This window comes from Aethalodelphis obliquidens, unplaced genomic scaffold (genome assembly GCF_003676395.1).
Source record: "Aethalodelphis obliquidens isolate GAN/ISIS:26980383/991018 unplaced genomic scaffold, ASM367639v1 scaffold34, whole genome shotgun sequence".
In the NCBI taxonomy this organism is placed as follows: Eukaryota; Metazoa; Chordata; class Mammalia; order Artiodactyla; family Delphinidae; genus Aethalodelphis; species Aethalodelphis obliquidens.
Genome location: NW_020837978.1, coordinates 12,419,901 through 12,436,112, shown reverse-complemented (window position 1 = coordinate 12,436,112; position 16,212 = coordinate 12,419,901). Strand labels below are relative to the sequence as shown.

At 39.3% G+C, this 16,212-nt stretch overlaps 1 protein-coding gene across 1 annotated transcript in view; it reads right to left on the bottom strand.

Annotated features, from left to right (window-relative positions):
• The window catches only part of MYLIP (myosin regulatory light chain interacting protein), a 168,900-nt gene that overhangs the window by 73,704 nt on the left and 78,984 nt on the right, over positions 1-16,212 (bottom strand). The window contains exons 10-12 of the mRNA XM_027128438.1: positions 11,787-12,011; positions 9,980-10,094; positions 584-709 (exon numbers count right to left, since the gene is read on the bottom strand). The gene's annotated coding sequence lies outside the window, so the exon portion shown is untranslated. The remainder of the gene's footprint in view (positions 1-583; positions 710-9,979; positions 10,095-11,786; positions 12,012-16,212) is intronic.

Below are 16,212 nucleotides of genomic sequence, written 5' to 3'. Positions count from 1 at the left end.
CCCAGCAGGTGGAGGAAGTCAGTCAAGGAGCCCTTAGCCTAACAGAGTTTAAATCAAACTGGGGGGCAAAGTGCGTTCACGCACAAAGCAAGTGGGGACCCCTTCCATGTAACTGTGCTGGTGAATCTCAGGGTAGGGACAGAGCCCATCACTCCTCTGCGGGTAAAATTTGCCTCAGGTCTACTCACAGTTGGCACAGTCATGGCCTCTTCTCCTCGGAGCCATTGGTCATACTATCTTTCCATCCTAAATGCCACCCCTAGAACCTTCCATGTTTCATTGCCCACCTCATGTCCTCTAGGAAATATTCCCCAGTGATCTGCCCACAGTGAGTCTTCTTACTGCATCATTAAGGAAATCTCACCATACGGAAGTCATCATATATTTGCCAGCAGTCTGATCACCAGCTGCCAGATAACCTTGACCTTGCAGCCTAATTCATAACCTGCCTCATCTGTGTCAGCAGCTTTCATTATCAACATTTCTTTCCAAGTGATCATTTAAAGGATCATCATCAGTGTAACAGTCTGCTAGTGCTGCTAAAACCAAACACTATAAACAGAGTGGCTTAAACAACAGATACTTATTTTCTCACAATTCTGGAGGTGAATGTCCCAGATCAAGGTGCTGTCAGGGTTGGTTTTTCGTGAGGTCTCTTTCTGTCTTGCAGATGGCCGCCTTCTTGCCGTGTCCTCACATGGCCTTTCTTCTGTGAGTGTGCAGGGAGAGAGAGAGAGGAGAGAGATCTGTGGTATCTCTTCCTCTTCTTATAAGGACATCAGTCCAATCAGGTTAGGATCTCATCCTTATGACCTCATTTAAACTTAACTGCCTCCCTAAAAGCCCTATCTCCAAATACTATCACATTGGGGTTTAGGGTTTCAACATATGCATTTGCGGAGGGGGAACACAATTCAGTCCATAACACCAGGAAAAGACTGGGGATCCCTGCCATAGAAAAAAAAAGATCTAGAACATATACTTGACTTCTGTATTTCCATGGACTTAAGGAAGGTAAAAAGTTGTCTCAATGGAATAATTACATGTACACACACACGTAGAATAGGTCATCTTCAAACATTTTTCACATATACCATAGTAATTTTGATAGTAATAGTAATGCTATACAATAGTAAGAGTAATGCTATCCAATTCCTTGCATTTTAAAAATATTTATTTAATTAATTAATTCATTTATTTGGTTGTGCCAGGTGTTTAGTTTTGGCCGGCAGGCTCATTAGTTGCAGCTCGCTGGCTCCTTAGTTGTGGCATGCACGTGGGATCTAGTTCCCTGACCAGGGATCGAACCCAGGCCCCCTGCATTGGGAGTGTGGAGTCTTAACCACTGTGCCACCAGGGAAGTCCCCAATTCCTTATATTTTTAAGACTGTCACCTAAAAGGTTTTATCATAAGTTTTAAGTTATTGCAAAAGATTAAATGTCTGGTTTGATGTATGGCAAATATTGAAATTTTAAAATAAAACTGTGAACATTACTCATTTAATCATCACCATTTAAAATACACAAGTTCTTTTTTTAATGAACGTAAATTTTAAATTTCTCCTTTTTCTCCTTGAACTTGTATCTCAATTCTACTTCCCCACAGAATTATATCCTGTTGTAATAATACATTTTATACTTCAGAGTCATTTACTGATCACCCTATCATATTTTTCTTCAACAAAAAAAATAAAATTCGTTTTTAAAAAATTCCTGTGACTAAAGGTTAAAGTGTTAAACATTAATCTGGATTGAGTTACTATTAATTTATTATTCCTACACAATTGATCAAAACAACCTATATATTTCATATACTTTGAAAAGGATAACTACATGTAAAAAGTAAACTTTTATTGGAAATTCATCTATTATTGAGATGTGTGCTTCCTCCACTGAGTTCATATACCTATGAATGAATATTACTTCTAGGGCTCTCAGACACAATTAAACATTAATTTGATTCCTATTCTTGCTTTTATAACTAAGTGTAAACACTGGACAACTAGCTCATATAAATCGTTGGATGAGAATTGGTATACTTCTGTTTTTGTTTTTTTTTTTTCTTTGCGGTACGCAGGCCTCTCACTGTTGTGGCCTCTCCCGTTGAGGAGCACAGGCTCCAGACGCGCAGGCTCAGCTGCCACGGCTCACGGGCCCAGCCGCTCCACGGCATGTGGGATCTTACCGGACCGGAGCACGAACCCGTGTCCCCTGCATCCGCAGGCGGACTCTCAACCACTGTGCCACCAGGGAAGCCCTACTTTTGTTCTTGCAAATCACTCAGTTCTTTGAACTCAGAATTGCATGCTAAAAATCACATGATGATCCCTGCCCCTGCCCCTCCTCCCCTCCTCCTTTCTCTCTCCCCCCACCACCCCCTCTCTTTTTCTCATATGCCAGGTTCTCTCCAAAGCATGTTACATGAATTATTTTATGTAGTCTCCTAGCAACTCTATAAAGTATGGCCTTTTATTATTCCCATTTTACAAATGAGGAAATTGAGGAGGAGATTGACTCTCCAAGTCACAAGTTTAATAGATGGGAGAGCGTGAATTCCAAGCCAGGCAGAGCCTGCACCCAGAGCCTGCACCCCTAGCCACGACCCGTTACAGTAGGTGGTGCAAGAAAGTCCAAGTCTGTCTCAGTGCTTGGAGCACATACTTGTCGGCCAGTTCTCTAATGAGAATGAAAACCCCAGAAATAGGAACATTCCATAAACATTGTTTAAAAGTTCATTCAACGCATCTTCAGTCTCCTGGAGATCTGCTACCCAGCAGCTCCTGAACAAAAGACCCAGCTGCCTGGTCGGTGATCTTTAGAAAGCTAGCTGGAGGAATTGTCATGATGTAAAGGTCCTTTCACAGTATTTTCAGGGATTGTCAGGCAGTGTTTTTCACCCTTTCCATCCCAGCAAAGTACAGACTGGCTCTGACTCTCCGTCCTGGACAGCCTCGTTATGTCCTACCTATATCCAGGGCTTCAAATGCCCAAAGAGTTGGTCTAACTCAGCCTCATCGCCCCCTGCTGAGGTCTCGTCTCTAGGCTTCAATTTCTATGCCAGGCACCACTGAAATGCTGTTTGATTAAGTCAACCCTGTGTTAGGATCTCAGGGTACTGGATGGGTGTCAGCAGCATATTTCTCTGTTTATTTTCTTTGGATTCTAGGAGTTATATCATGGGCAGTGTTAATGTGCTGGGGCTGCCATTGCCTACTATTCAAGAAAATGAGGATTGGAGATGTTGGCAGAGGTCCTGTGTGCATTAGGGAGGGAGGGGGGTGAAGGGTGTGGTTGGAGTCATGTTTGGAAGTAAGAAGAGCCAATGGAAAAGCTTGGGTCTTGACTGTGCCCGACGGGCCAATGAAATGATCCCATTTGGGTAACTGGCTGTGCAGGCCTGGAGTCTGGCTAGCAACAGCCCTGTACATCTGGCCACACTTTGGCCTGTCTGTGGCAGCTGATTTTGGGCTTCACGGCTATTAACCAGAGTCAGGAGTAATGTCTTTCATTCTGAGACGTCTAAACCCCCAACCACAGGCCTGTGTTCCTCCAGGGCAGAGGGCAAATGCAATTACATCTGTGACCAATTTACACAGCTGGGAGCTCAGCCTCCTGACAGAAACATTTATTTGAGATTCAAGTCTCCAGGGAGCTGGGGAGCCAGACAGGAAGTGAGGTCCCTCAAGCCTTTGTTGCTTGCTAGCCTGAGCCTTGAAAACAAAACACAACAACAGAAAATGTCAACTTTGGCTTTTATAAGCTAAAAATGAGACCACTCTCTCTACAAACCAGGAGGATTTTCGAGGCAGAGAGGAGAATAAGAATATTCAAATATGACCTGGCCGCCATTGAGTAAAGAAGACTCATCCACACCAGTGTGGGCAGGTCTCATCGAACCCACTGAAGGGCCAAATAGAACAAAAAGGCAAAGGAAGGACATATTTTATCTCTCTCTTCTTGAACTAAGATATACATCCTCTCCTGTCCTTGGACATCAGAGCTCCTGGTTCTCAAGCCTTCAGACTCTGGGACTTATGCCAGTGGCCCCCTTGTTCTCAGGCCTTTGGCCCCAGGCTGAATTAACTATCAGCTTTCCTCATTTTCCAGTCTGCAGATGGCAGATTGTAGGACTTTTTGGCCTCCATAACCATGTGAACCAATTCCTATAATAAATTTCATTATATATATATATTTATATGTGTGTATGTGTGTGTGTGTGTATATATATATACATATATATATACATATATTTATATGTGTGTGTGTATATATATATATATATATATACACACACACATATATATCCAGAACAACATATATATATATCTCATTGGTTCTGTTCTCTTTAAAACATTTACTAATATATCTACCAATGGACATTTGGGTTGTTTTCACTTTTAACTATTATGAACAATGTTGCTTTGAATATTAGTGTATAAATGTTTATGTGGACATACATTTTTGTTTTCATTTCTCTTGGGGATATATGTGGGAGTAGAGCTGCTGGGTCATATGATAATTCTGTTTAACTATTTGAGGAACTGACAGTTTCTCAAAGCAGTCGTACTATTTTATGTTCCAACCAGTAATATATGAGGTTCCAATTTTCTCTACATTCTTGCCAACACTTGTTATTTTCTTTAAATTACAGCCATCTTAGTGGGTGTTAATTGGTATCTAACTATAGTTTTGATTTGCATTTCCTGATTGCAAATTATGTAGAGCATCATCTGCTTATTGGCCAGTTACATATCTTCTTTGAAGAAATGTCTATTCAGATATTTTGTCCATTTTTTAAATGGGTTGTCTTTTTGTTGTTGAGTTACAATAGTTCTTTATATATTATAGATATGAGTCCCTTATCATATATATGATTTACAAAAAATTTTCTCTCATTCTGTGGTTTTTCACTTTCTTGATGATATCCTCTGGAACACAAAAGTTTCAAAATTTAATTGTGCCCAGTTTGTCTCTTCTTTATTTGCTTATGCTTTTAGTATCATATCCAAGAAACCACTGCCTACCCCAAGGTCACAAAAATTTACACCTATGTTTTCCTCTAAGAGTTTTAGTTTTAGCTATTGCATAGGTTTTGATCTATTCTGATTTGTATATGGTGTTTGATATGGTCCAAATTCTTGTTTTAAATTTATTTTTCCATGTCTACCCATTGTCCCAGCACCATATGTTGAAAGACTATTCTTTCCCCATTGAAAGGTCTTGGCATCTTGGTTGAAAGGCAATTGACTCTAAATGTGAGAGTTTATTTCTGGACTCTCAAATCTATTTTGTTGATCTATATGTCTGTCCTTATGCCAGTACCACACTGTTTTGATTACTGTAGCTTTGTAATAAGTGTTGAAGTTGAGAAGTATGACTCCTTCAACTTTGTTCTTTTTTTCAAGATTATTTTGGTTGTTCTGGATCCCTTCAAATTCAATTTCATTATGAATCTGGGGTTAGCTTGTGAATTTCTGAAAAGAAGTCAGCTGGGATTTTGATAGAGATTGCACTGAATCTATAGATCAATTTGGGCAGTATGGCCATCTTACTAATACTAAGGCTTTTGATCCATGAACCTGCGGTATCTTTCCACATTTTTAGTTCTTATTTAATTTGTTTCAACAATGTGTGTAGTTTTCAGAGTGTAGCGGGTCTAACCTTTTTGGGGGGTTAAATTTATTCCTAAGTATTTTATTACTTTAATGCTATTATAAATGAAATTCGTTCTTAATTTCATTTTTGGTTTGCTCATCGCTCCTGCATAGAAATACAGTTGATTTTTGCATAAACTTGATGAACTCATTTATTAATCCTAATGGTTCTTTAGTGGATTCCTCAGGATTTTCTATAACCATGATTAAGTCATCTGAAAATATAGTTTAACTTCTTCCTCTCTAACCTGGATTCCTTTATTTCATTCTTGCCTAATTGCCCTGGCTAAGGCCTTTTGTATCTCAGCTGTCTAAGGAGCTGAATTTCTGTTATCAGACATCACAGAAGTGCTCCAGCTTCTTTAGCCAGGCAGCTAATGCTTAATATTCAGCTTACCCCCAAATCGAGAGATACATGCTCCCCAGGGTATATTTCAATAGAGCAAAACAAGTCTCTGGCACTAATCAGGCATCTGCTTGGTCAGTTTACTACAGTGTTCCCAGGTAGGGAGTTGGGACACCAGGAAAGAAAGAGAACAGGAACAGCTTCGGATGTAGAACCCTTTCTGTGAGGGCTAACACCCTTAGGACTGCAACCGGAGAGGGAAATGGAGGAGCTCACAGAGGAAGAGATTGGGGCTCACGCAGACAGAACTGCAGCCATGACCTGGACAAACCTCCCGGCTCCTGCCCACCATCTGTACTGCCCACTGCACGTCGACACAGAAAAGAAAATCACTGCTCTTTCAAGCTACTAACCAAGTAAGTTCTTTTCTTCTCAGACTTAGAGTCAACAAATTCTGTAGGCCATCCTAATTAATGAGGAAAGCTCCAAGTCAGGCATGTTTTTCTAATGTTTTCAAGCATTCTGTGCTTCTAGCACTTCCCTGATTGGCCGGGCTCTGGAAGGTATCCAAAGAGACCTCTGAGATTGTACATACTTGTGGCGGCTGTTTGCTGTGAGGTGGAAACAGACCCTCCTCCCTCACTAGAGGTAACCTCGCGGCCCCCAAGACTTCAGCAACAAGATGAAATAAACGTCTTGGTTTGCAGGCAAACTGTGCAGAGCAGGCTTTGTGGGGCAGCCCTGCAAAGGTGGAAGAGCTATTCAAAGGTTGCCAGAGCCCGAGAATAAACTGGCTTTGATGAGGCTTATGGACACAATCCAGTTTTTAGCAAAATCCATGCCCAACCTCCTTGAAGTGCCCCATTGAGAAAACGGCTTGAAAATAGGTTGAATGACATGGGGTGCAACATCGGTAGAATAGATTTAATGAGCCAAAAAATGCGGTTTCAAATGCCCCTCTGAGTGCCACTGCCTGGCTTTGCCAGCAGATGTAAAAATGTGCACTGGGGAAAACTCAGAGAGACACAAAGCAGTGCTTATGCAAACTCTAAGCCAGTCAGTTGCATTCATGTTCAAGTCCAGAAAATTTACTCATGTGTAGAAAGATATGTCTGAGCTGAAGGGGGATTGTTTATGGTCCTGACTGCACGGTAGGGTTGGGGGCAGGGTGTGTGCAGAAGGAAATCTCTCGGATCTCCTCCAGAGAGTTTTTGGCTGTGCTTTGCCTTTGGCTCCCAGAAAGGGGGGAGGAGGTTGTTTACGGTACAGTCAGATCCTGATTATTCAGGGGCTGATTATCCATTTCATGGATTCAATGGCCTTGGGCCTCTCCTCCTTTTTAAGGGTTTCCTGACTTTTGGGGATGCTGTTACTCAGCTGATGCCAAATAGTAGAAAGAATGAAAAGAGACTAAAAATATTTTTACCGTATATGAGCAATTCCTATAAAGGATTTGATCAGGAACAGGAAGCAAACTGCGTCATTACAATAGAAGCTGGGGCTTGTTGGGGGGGATTTCTTTCTCTGTTCTCTGTATGTGGTATCTTGAGCCCCTACTGCTGTTGGGACTCCATAGCAGATTTGCTGGGGAAAGCTCTGGAGGGCAATGCTCATGAAGTGAAGATGAGGAGAGAAAGCAGCCAGCTGGGCTCACAGTAAGGAATGTTGACTACAGAGTCAAGCAAGGCAATGGACCCTGAAGAAACATTTGAGCTCTGACTACACTTGGTCTACAGCTGCTTATGTGTCACCAGTAGGATTCAAGCTCCATCAAGCTCTTAGACACCAACTGATCAGACACTTGGTAATGATGACTTGAGGGGGGTCAGGAACAAACGCCCAGAGGCCAGAAGCGAAAGTACAGATCTGTGAGGACATCTGGTGAAGCCAAACCCCAAGAAAGTCATGGAAATGGAAAATGAAGATAGCCATTTCCACAGGAGAAGTTGCATTAACCATTGGGAAGGAAAGGGGGATGACCTTTCATAAAATTAACGGCAGAAGAATCATATGACTTAAAAAATACCTTCCTTTAATAAAGATTTCTTAGAAGGAACTAGCTCTTTTATGTTAATATACTGAAGGCTAAGAATTGATTAGTGTCATTACTTTGAATTGTAATCTCTTCATTAACCTCTCTCACTTTCCTTTATTAGTGACCATTTATATTTTTTAATTTCTATGATACATTTAATTAAATGATTGCAATTATACTTTAAATTTGTAATTAGGATTTTTAAATAATTCACAGAGCTTTTCAAAGAGTTCTTCCCTGCTCTGCCACTCTTGTCCTTTCCTCTAATCTCACCACTTAATTCAAAATGAAAGTTTTTATTGCAATTGAAACAGAACAGGAATTATATTTCAGTCTTAAGTCTTTAACCTTGCTCTTGATTTTCTTCCTGTTGTTATCAAGTTTAAGAACATTCAGGGCTTTGGGTTCAAATATCTATTATTTTTACTGGTGAGGTTGACAGAAGCTCCCACCAAAGACAAGGTGTGTTATAAACTAGAAAAACCGATCCTAAAAGCTTTCTCCACCCCTCACTGCTAGGATGTTGCAGGAAAAAACTAGTTTGACAATAATAATAGTCCTTAAACTTCTTTAGTCCCAGTTGACTTTGAGATTCTAATAAAATTTATGGATTTTCTTCCCAGAAAAGTCCACATGACACAAAAACACAGATTCCTTAAAGCTATTCTACTCTGGTTAGAGTCTCCTGAAGCAAAACTGGTTCTACAGCTGCATCCATGGGAGATGAGCTTTAAGGAGGATTTAGAAACTTTTTCTTTATAGTCAACATAAAGAAATGAAGGATTGCCAAAAAATTAGGAAGGGAATGCAGTGGGGGCACTCAAAGGAAACAGAGGTGCAAAAAATGAAAATAAGTAAACTCATAGAAAAAATGCAAAGAGAAGATTATGGGAAACCTCTTGTGGTAACACTACATGGGAGTTTATTCTGTCTTAATCTCAGCGGCACCCAGGGAAGGGAGGACCCCAGAGTAAAATGATCTGCAAAATTGCTTTTCGGACGCAATGCAATGATGCTGACAACAATTTGAAGCAAGCATGTGAGAGGACGGCTGGGAGGAGAAAGTCTGAATTCAAAAGACCCCAGCAGGAGATGCCCCGTGACAGAATCCGACTTGACAGGCAGAGGCATGTACTTCTGCTGTCATCTCAAAACAGAAATCTCAGGCGACATATTTAGTATGCTCTTGAGAATCCACCGTGTGTCAAAGGAAGAGCAGGCATATGGTCAAGCCACAAGGCAAAACCTGCCTTGAGTGGTGGAGATGACTCAGACCTTCGTTCCTATTCCTAATAAAAGAAGGCAGCTCTCTCCTGCTATGGAATGGCTTGGTTAACTACAAGTTGATTGAAGATGCATTGGGAGTGCCGATTGTCTTTAGACAAATTGTACCTTGGGGTCTTGCCACAGAGCTAGCCACTGGTCTAGCAATAGCCTATATTTAAGGGGTTTGGCAAAAACACGTCTAATCAAGCAGTTTGAAACTGATGGGTTTGTGTTGAGGAGTCTGTTACTGGATGCTTCCTAAAATAGCAGCAAATAAATCCAGGGCTCCTAAGAGTCATGCTTTGCTCTAAGTACAGGGTGTTGCTGTAGTGGTCGAGATAAAATTCACAGAAACATTGCTATGAGTTTTCAATGACAGCATTATTTCACATTTCTGTGCAACTGATATTGTCTTGATCAGGAATAGAAAATGCTATGTGGAGATTATTCAAAATGTCTGGTCAGAAATCTGGCCAAAATAGCCTTATGGATTTATTCCCTGAGACCTCCCTTCACCCCCAAACACATAGCAATAATATATAAAATAGGCAAACAGTAAAGAACATGTAAATATAAAAACAAAATTAGAAAGACATTGTGTGTCATTACTGCTAGCTACTGTTAACAATCTCTGAAATCTCAGGGGTAAAATACAATAAGAGTTTATTTCTCACTCACGTAAAGTTCAATCAGATGTCCAGGGGCTGCCTTCCATGCAGTGACTCAGGGACCCATGCTCCTTCAATTCTGTAATTCTTCCATCTCTGAAGAGTACCTCACTTCCAGCCGATGACTAAGAGAAACAGAGAGCGTGGGACATGATGTGTCAGAGGTTTTTTCTGAGACAGGTCTAGAAATGTCATGTATCACTTCTGCCCACATTGCTTAGCCATAACTTAGTCATATGGCCATACCAAATTGCAAAGGAGGTTATAAATGTAGGCTAGTTTTGTGCTGTGAAAATAGAAGAAACAGGGGCTTCCCTGGTGGCGCAGCGGTTGAGAGTCCACCTGCCGATGCAGGGGACACGGGTTCGTGCCCCAGTCCGGGAAGATCCCACATGCCGCGGAGCGGCTGGGCCCATGAGCCATGGCCACTGGGCCTGCGCATCCGGAGCCTGTGCTCCGCAACGGGAGAGGCCACAACAGTGAGAGGACCATGTACTTAAAAAAAAAAAAAAATAAATAGAAGAAACAGATTTTAGTAAACACAAAAATGTCTGCCTACATAGTAAGACATCCTTGTGGTCCAAACATCTCCATGGGGTACATGTCTCCATAGACCAATGGCAGAACAAAAACACAAAACAATAAGCAGGAAGTAAAGTAATTGGCCACTACACTGTAGGAATGCAAGCATAAAGAGTAGCAAAAAGATTCAGCTCCTGGAAAATGAATAGTGCTAACAGTGATTCCCATAAATTGAGAGGCTGGGATAGGTTCACTGCTGGAGTCTGACTCAAGAAAAATATATATTGAAAAATGCTGCTTGATGGAACCATGTATAAAATACTGCATATCTGGGGAGGTAGATGGACAAAGACACAGCCTCTTAATCAGAAACGGAGGCAAGCTTCCATTATATCTGTGATTTCACTGTTATCATAAAGGGCCAGAGAGGTCCATTCAGACTTTGTAATGAATAGAGGTGACTGTAATAACAGAGGCAATTGCAAACCCTGTAGACAGGGAGGGTTCAGAATAGAAAGAATGATTTGGGAAAAAAAGTCAAAGACAAGATTATCCTACAAATCCCAATTCCAAAACATATCAAGGAATATAACACTAAGCAAACAAACAAAAAACAGAATGACGACAAAAACAGCTTCCAAAATTAACAATCAGGAAATAAATTGATTCTGGATAAACTTGTAAAGGACATTCTGAAAAAGACCTAAAAATAGTTATGCCTGGAATACTCAGCAAGATAAGGAAATTATATCCATGAAATAGAACAGATTATATTTCTAAAAATCAGCCAAGCATAAATAAAACAGGAAGATATAAAAAAGAATTAATTAAAATTTTAGAAATAAAAATATTAATTTAAACAAAAATTATCATTGAAAATTTTTAAATATTGGGAGTTTACAAAAAGTGAAATTACTGCATATTAAGGACTGAGGATGCAATTTAAGTGGTAGACACAAATATCATAATTAAAAACCAAGGAAGACTGAAAAGAAATAAGATTTAACTCTAGAGGCTAGGAACACAATAACAGAGTAAACCTAAAGTTAGTAGAAGAAAGGAAATAAGGAGAGGATGTGAGGGGAAGTGATGTTTTTTTACCAGCTTATGATACCATTTAAACAAAAGGAGTGTATTTCATTCTTTTTTTTTTTTTTTTGCGGTACACGGGCCTCTCACTGTTGTGGCCTCTCCCGCTGCGGAGCACAGGCTCTGGTCGCGCAGGTTCAGTGGCCATGGCTCGCGGGCCCAGCCGCTTCGCGGCATGTGGGATCCTCCTGGACGGGGGCACAAACCTGTGTCCACTGCATCGGCAGGCGGACTCCCAACCACTGCTCCACCAGGGAAGCCCCGAGTGTATTTCATTCTTCATTTTGCTGGCTGGAATGTGGAGGTGATGATGAGACCTGGATACACCATCTGAGAGTGTGGGATGGAAGCCATGAATTGAGGATGGTAGGATGAGATGGACTCTGGTTTCTGACACCATGAAGCCTCTGGATCCACCAGGAATGCTTAAACTGTTAGGAGAGAGAAAATGCATTCCTATCATGGTTAAGCCACTGTTCTTTTGGCCTTCATACATTTCACACGTATAAAGATACATCCAAAGTAATAAAATTATGAAGATTCAATTCAGCAGTATATAAATCTGAGGGAGGATGGGTGCACTGTTGTTTATCTTATTGTTATTCTTTAAACTGTACGATTGATGTGACTCTTTAGTGTCCGCAAGGATGGCTTTTGTATGCAGAAATAATGATTTATGTTTAGTTGTTCCTTAAGAATTAATATTCAATTATTAACATAATTTTAAAAATCTAGTGTACCTTAGAAATGTTATCATTTTATTTGTATGTCTAACTGATTTTTCTAATAACTTTTTAGGGAACTTCATAATACTTGTTTTCTTCTACAAACCTTTCCTATAGAGTATACCACTCCAATAGTCCAACATTTATAAATATATTGTGCTTTCTTTCTAAGTACATTGTTAGAATTAACAACAAAACTGCCTCAAGAACTTAAATAACTCTTCAGAAATATATTAAAAGTACTGAAAAACTTGTTTTAAAAAATGTCTTCAATACATACAATGTCAAATTTATATAAATCATTTATCTTCTCCTTCCTCCTCCTATCTTTTTTAGGATAAATTTTCAATCATGTACGAGAAAGAATAGAATATCCATCACTCAGATTCAACAATAAAAATTAAATTCTTTTGTCCTTTTGTTTATCTGTTTCTTTCCCCCCTTTCTTTATTTGCTAAAATATTTTCAAAACAAATCCTGGAGAGCTTAACCCCCTGTACACTTCAATATAGCTCTCTAAAAATATAGATATTTCCTTAAAGACCTCAATATCATTATCAATCACAACAAAATTTACAATAACTTTTTTTGTATCACCCAATTCCATGTCCATAACCACAGTTGCCCAATAATCTCAAAAAACTCTTTTTACACTTGCTTTGGCCTAATCAGGATTCAAGCAAGGTCACACAACACATTTGATTGTTTTGTCTCCTGAGTCTCCTACAAACCAGAGTACTCTACCCTCCCTTTTCCTTTCCTGAAGAAACTGGGTCAGTTGTCTTGTAGATTATTTTCTATTCTGGATTTACATGTTTACTTCCTGGTATCATTTAACATGTTTCTTTATCCCCTCATACTTCTTGTAAATGGAAGTTATCTCTAGACTCTTCAGCTTAAACTTAAAAAAAAAAAAAAAACACTTTATACAACCCTCAGAATGGGAGAAAATATTTGCAAACAAAGCAACAAACAAGGGATTAATCTCCAAAATATACAAACAGCTCGTGCAGCTCAATATCAAAAACACAAATAACCCAATCGAAAAATGGGGGGAAGATCTAAATAGACATTTCTCCAAAGAAGACATACAGATGGCCAACAAACACATGAAAAGATGCTCAACATCACTAATTATTAGAGAAATGCAAATCAAAACTACAATGAGGTATCACCTCACAACTATCAGAATGGCCATCATCGGAAAGTCTACAAACAATAAATGCTGGAGAGGGCATGGAGAAAAGGGAACCCTCCTACACAGCTGGTGGGAGTGTAAATAGCAGTCATTCCCCATTCCTGTACAGCCACTATGGAGAACAGTATGGAGGTTCCTTAAAGAACTAAAATTAGAACTACTGTATGACCCAGCAATCCCACTACTGGGCATATACACTGAGAAAACCATAATTCAAAAAGAGTCATGTACCACAATGTTCACTGCAGCTCTATTTACAATAGCCAGGACATGGAAGCAACCTAAGTGTCCATCAACAGATGGATGGATAAAGAAGATGTGGTACATATATACAATGGAATATTACTCAGCCATAAAAAGGAACAAAATAGTGCCATTTGCATAGATGTGGATAGACCTAGAGACTGTCATACAGAGTGAAATAAGTCAGAAAGAGAAAAACAAATACCGTATAATGTTGCTTACATGTGGAATCTAGAAAAATGGTACAGATGAACTTATTTGCAAAGAGAAATAGAGACACAGATGTAGAGAACAAACTTACGGATACCAAGGGGAGAAGGGGGGATAGGATGAATTGGGAGATTGAGATTGACATATATACACTACTATGTATAAAATAGATAACTAATGAGAACCTACTGTATAGCACAGGGAACTCTACTCAGTGCTCTGTGGTGATCTAAATGCGAAGGAAGTCTAAAAAAGAGGGGAGATATGTATACATATAGCTGATTCACTTTGCTGTACAGCAGAAACGAACACAACATTGTAAAGCAATTTATACTCCAATAAAAATTAATTTAAAAATTGCATAAAAAAGCTTTATGGAGATATTCACACACCATACAATTCACCCACTGAAATGTCCAATTCAATTATATTTAGTATATTCACAGGGTTGTGCATCCGTCACAACGATCAGTGTAAAATATTTCATCACTCCCAAAAGAAATCCCACACCCGTTAGCAGTCATTCCCCATTCCTGCCTCTCGCCCCCAGCCCATGCTGTTTCTATGGAGTTGCCTATTCTGGACATTTCATATAAATGGAAACATATAACATGTCACTGTTTGTGAATGGCTTCTTTCACTTAGCATAGTGTTTTCAAAGTTCAAACATATTGTGTCCTGTATCAGTACTTCATTCCTTTGCTTTGCTGAATAATATTCCATCATATGGATATACCACATTTTTATCCATTCATTAGTTGATGAACATTTGGGCTGTTTCTACTTTTCTGGGTACTTTTAATCATATCGCTATGGACATTCTCATACTAGCTCTTGTGTGCACATTCGTTTTCATTTTTCCTGACTATATACCTAGGAGTGGACTTACTGGGTCATATGGTAACTCTGTGTTTAATACTGAGGAACTGCCAGACTATTTGCCAAAGCGTCTAGACCACTTTACATTCTCACCAGCACTGTTGGTGTGTTCAACTTTTTTTCAAGAAAACTGTGTGTATATATCTATAACTTTAATATAAAATGATCATACAAATTGAATGTTACTATACTCCAGCAATATCTAACTTAAAAATATAATAGAAAATAGGAAATCTTCCATATCAGCAACCAAGGAATATCAGAAACCAAGGAACAAACTCAATAAAAGATGAGAAATTCTGTTTTGGAGAAAAATTAGAAAACATTATTGAAGGAACTATGGAGAAAAACATCCCATGAATTCAAAATTTTAAATATAGTTTTGTCTTTTACCAAAGATCTGCATCCAGGAAGAGATGAGTCCAGAGCCAGGGACTAACATACCTCAGATCTTACAGCTACTACATTTGAAAAGAGATTTTAAAAAAATACATTGTAAAAAGAGAGTGAGAGTATTTGTTCAACATAATGAAGGAGAGTTTGATATTGATCATCTCTTCAAGGGAGTAAAACATTAAGTGTATTTTTGTTACTTGATTGTTTTATCTTTTAGAATACATGATAAAGTGTTATAGATTACTGAAGGGTTTTATCTCCTCACCAAAGTATGTAAAACTTTAAAAATGGAGAAATAATTATACCATGTCATGGATGATATGGCTAAATGTCTTAAAGCTATTCTCTTAAAATTAGTCTCTATATCAACCAAAGTCCCAACAGGATGGTTTTGACAAACTGATACTGAAATGTGTATAGAAAAGTAAGGGACCAAGATACAGATGTTTAGTATATGGCTATTCAATGATGACTGTGTAATACAGGTATAGGTATATACAAATAGTCCGATAAAACAGACTAGAGACCTAGAAACAAAGGTGATCCTATGTGGAAAATGGTATTTGCCAGGGTTAACATTACATATCAGTGAGGAAAAAGTCTTTCTATTCAATAAATGGTTCTGGAAAAACAGGCAATCCGTACAGAAAAAATACTCAGGAACCCATCCAACATTAAATATAAAATAGATCCCTGGTGCAGTAAATATCTAATGGTAAACAATGAAAATTTTATTTATTTATTTTATTATTATTATTTTTTTTTTGCGGTACGCGGGCCTCTCACTGCTGCGGCCTCTCCCGTCGCGGAGCACAGGCCCCGGTCACGCAGGCCCAGCGGCCATGGCTCACGGGCCCAGCCTCTCCGCGGCATGTGGGATCTTCCCGGACCGGGGCATGAACCTGCAGGCGGACTCTCAACCACCGTGCCAATAGGGAAGCCCGGAAAATTTTATTTTTATTAAAAAAATAAGAGAACATC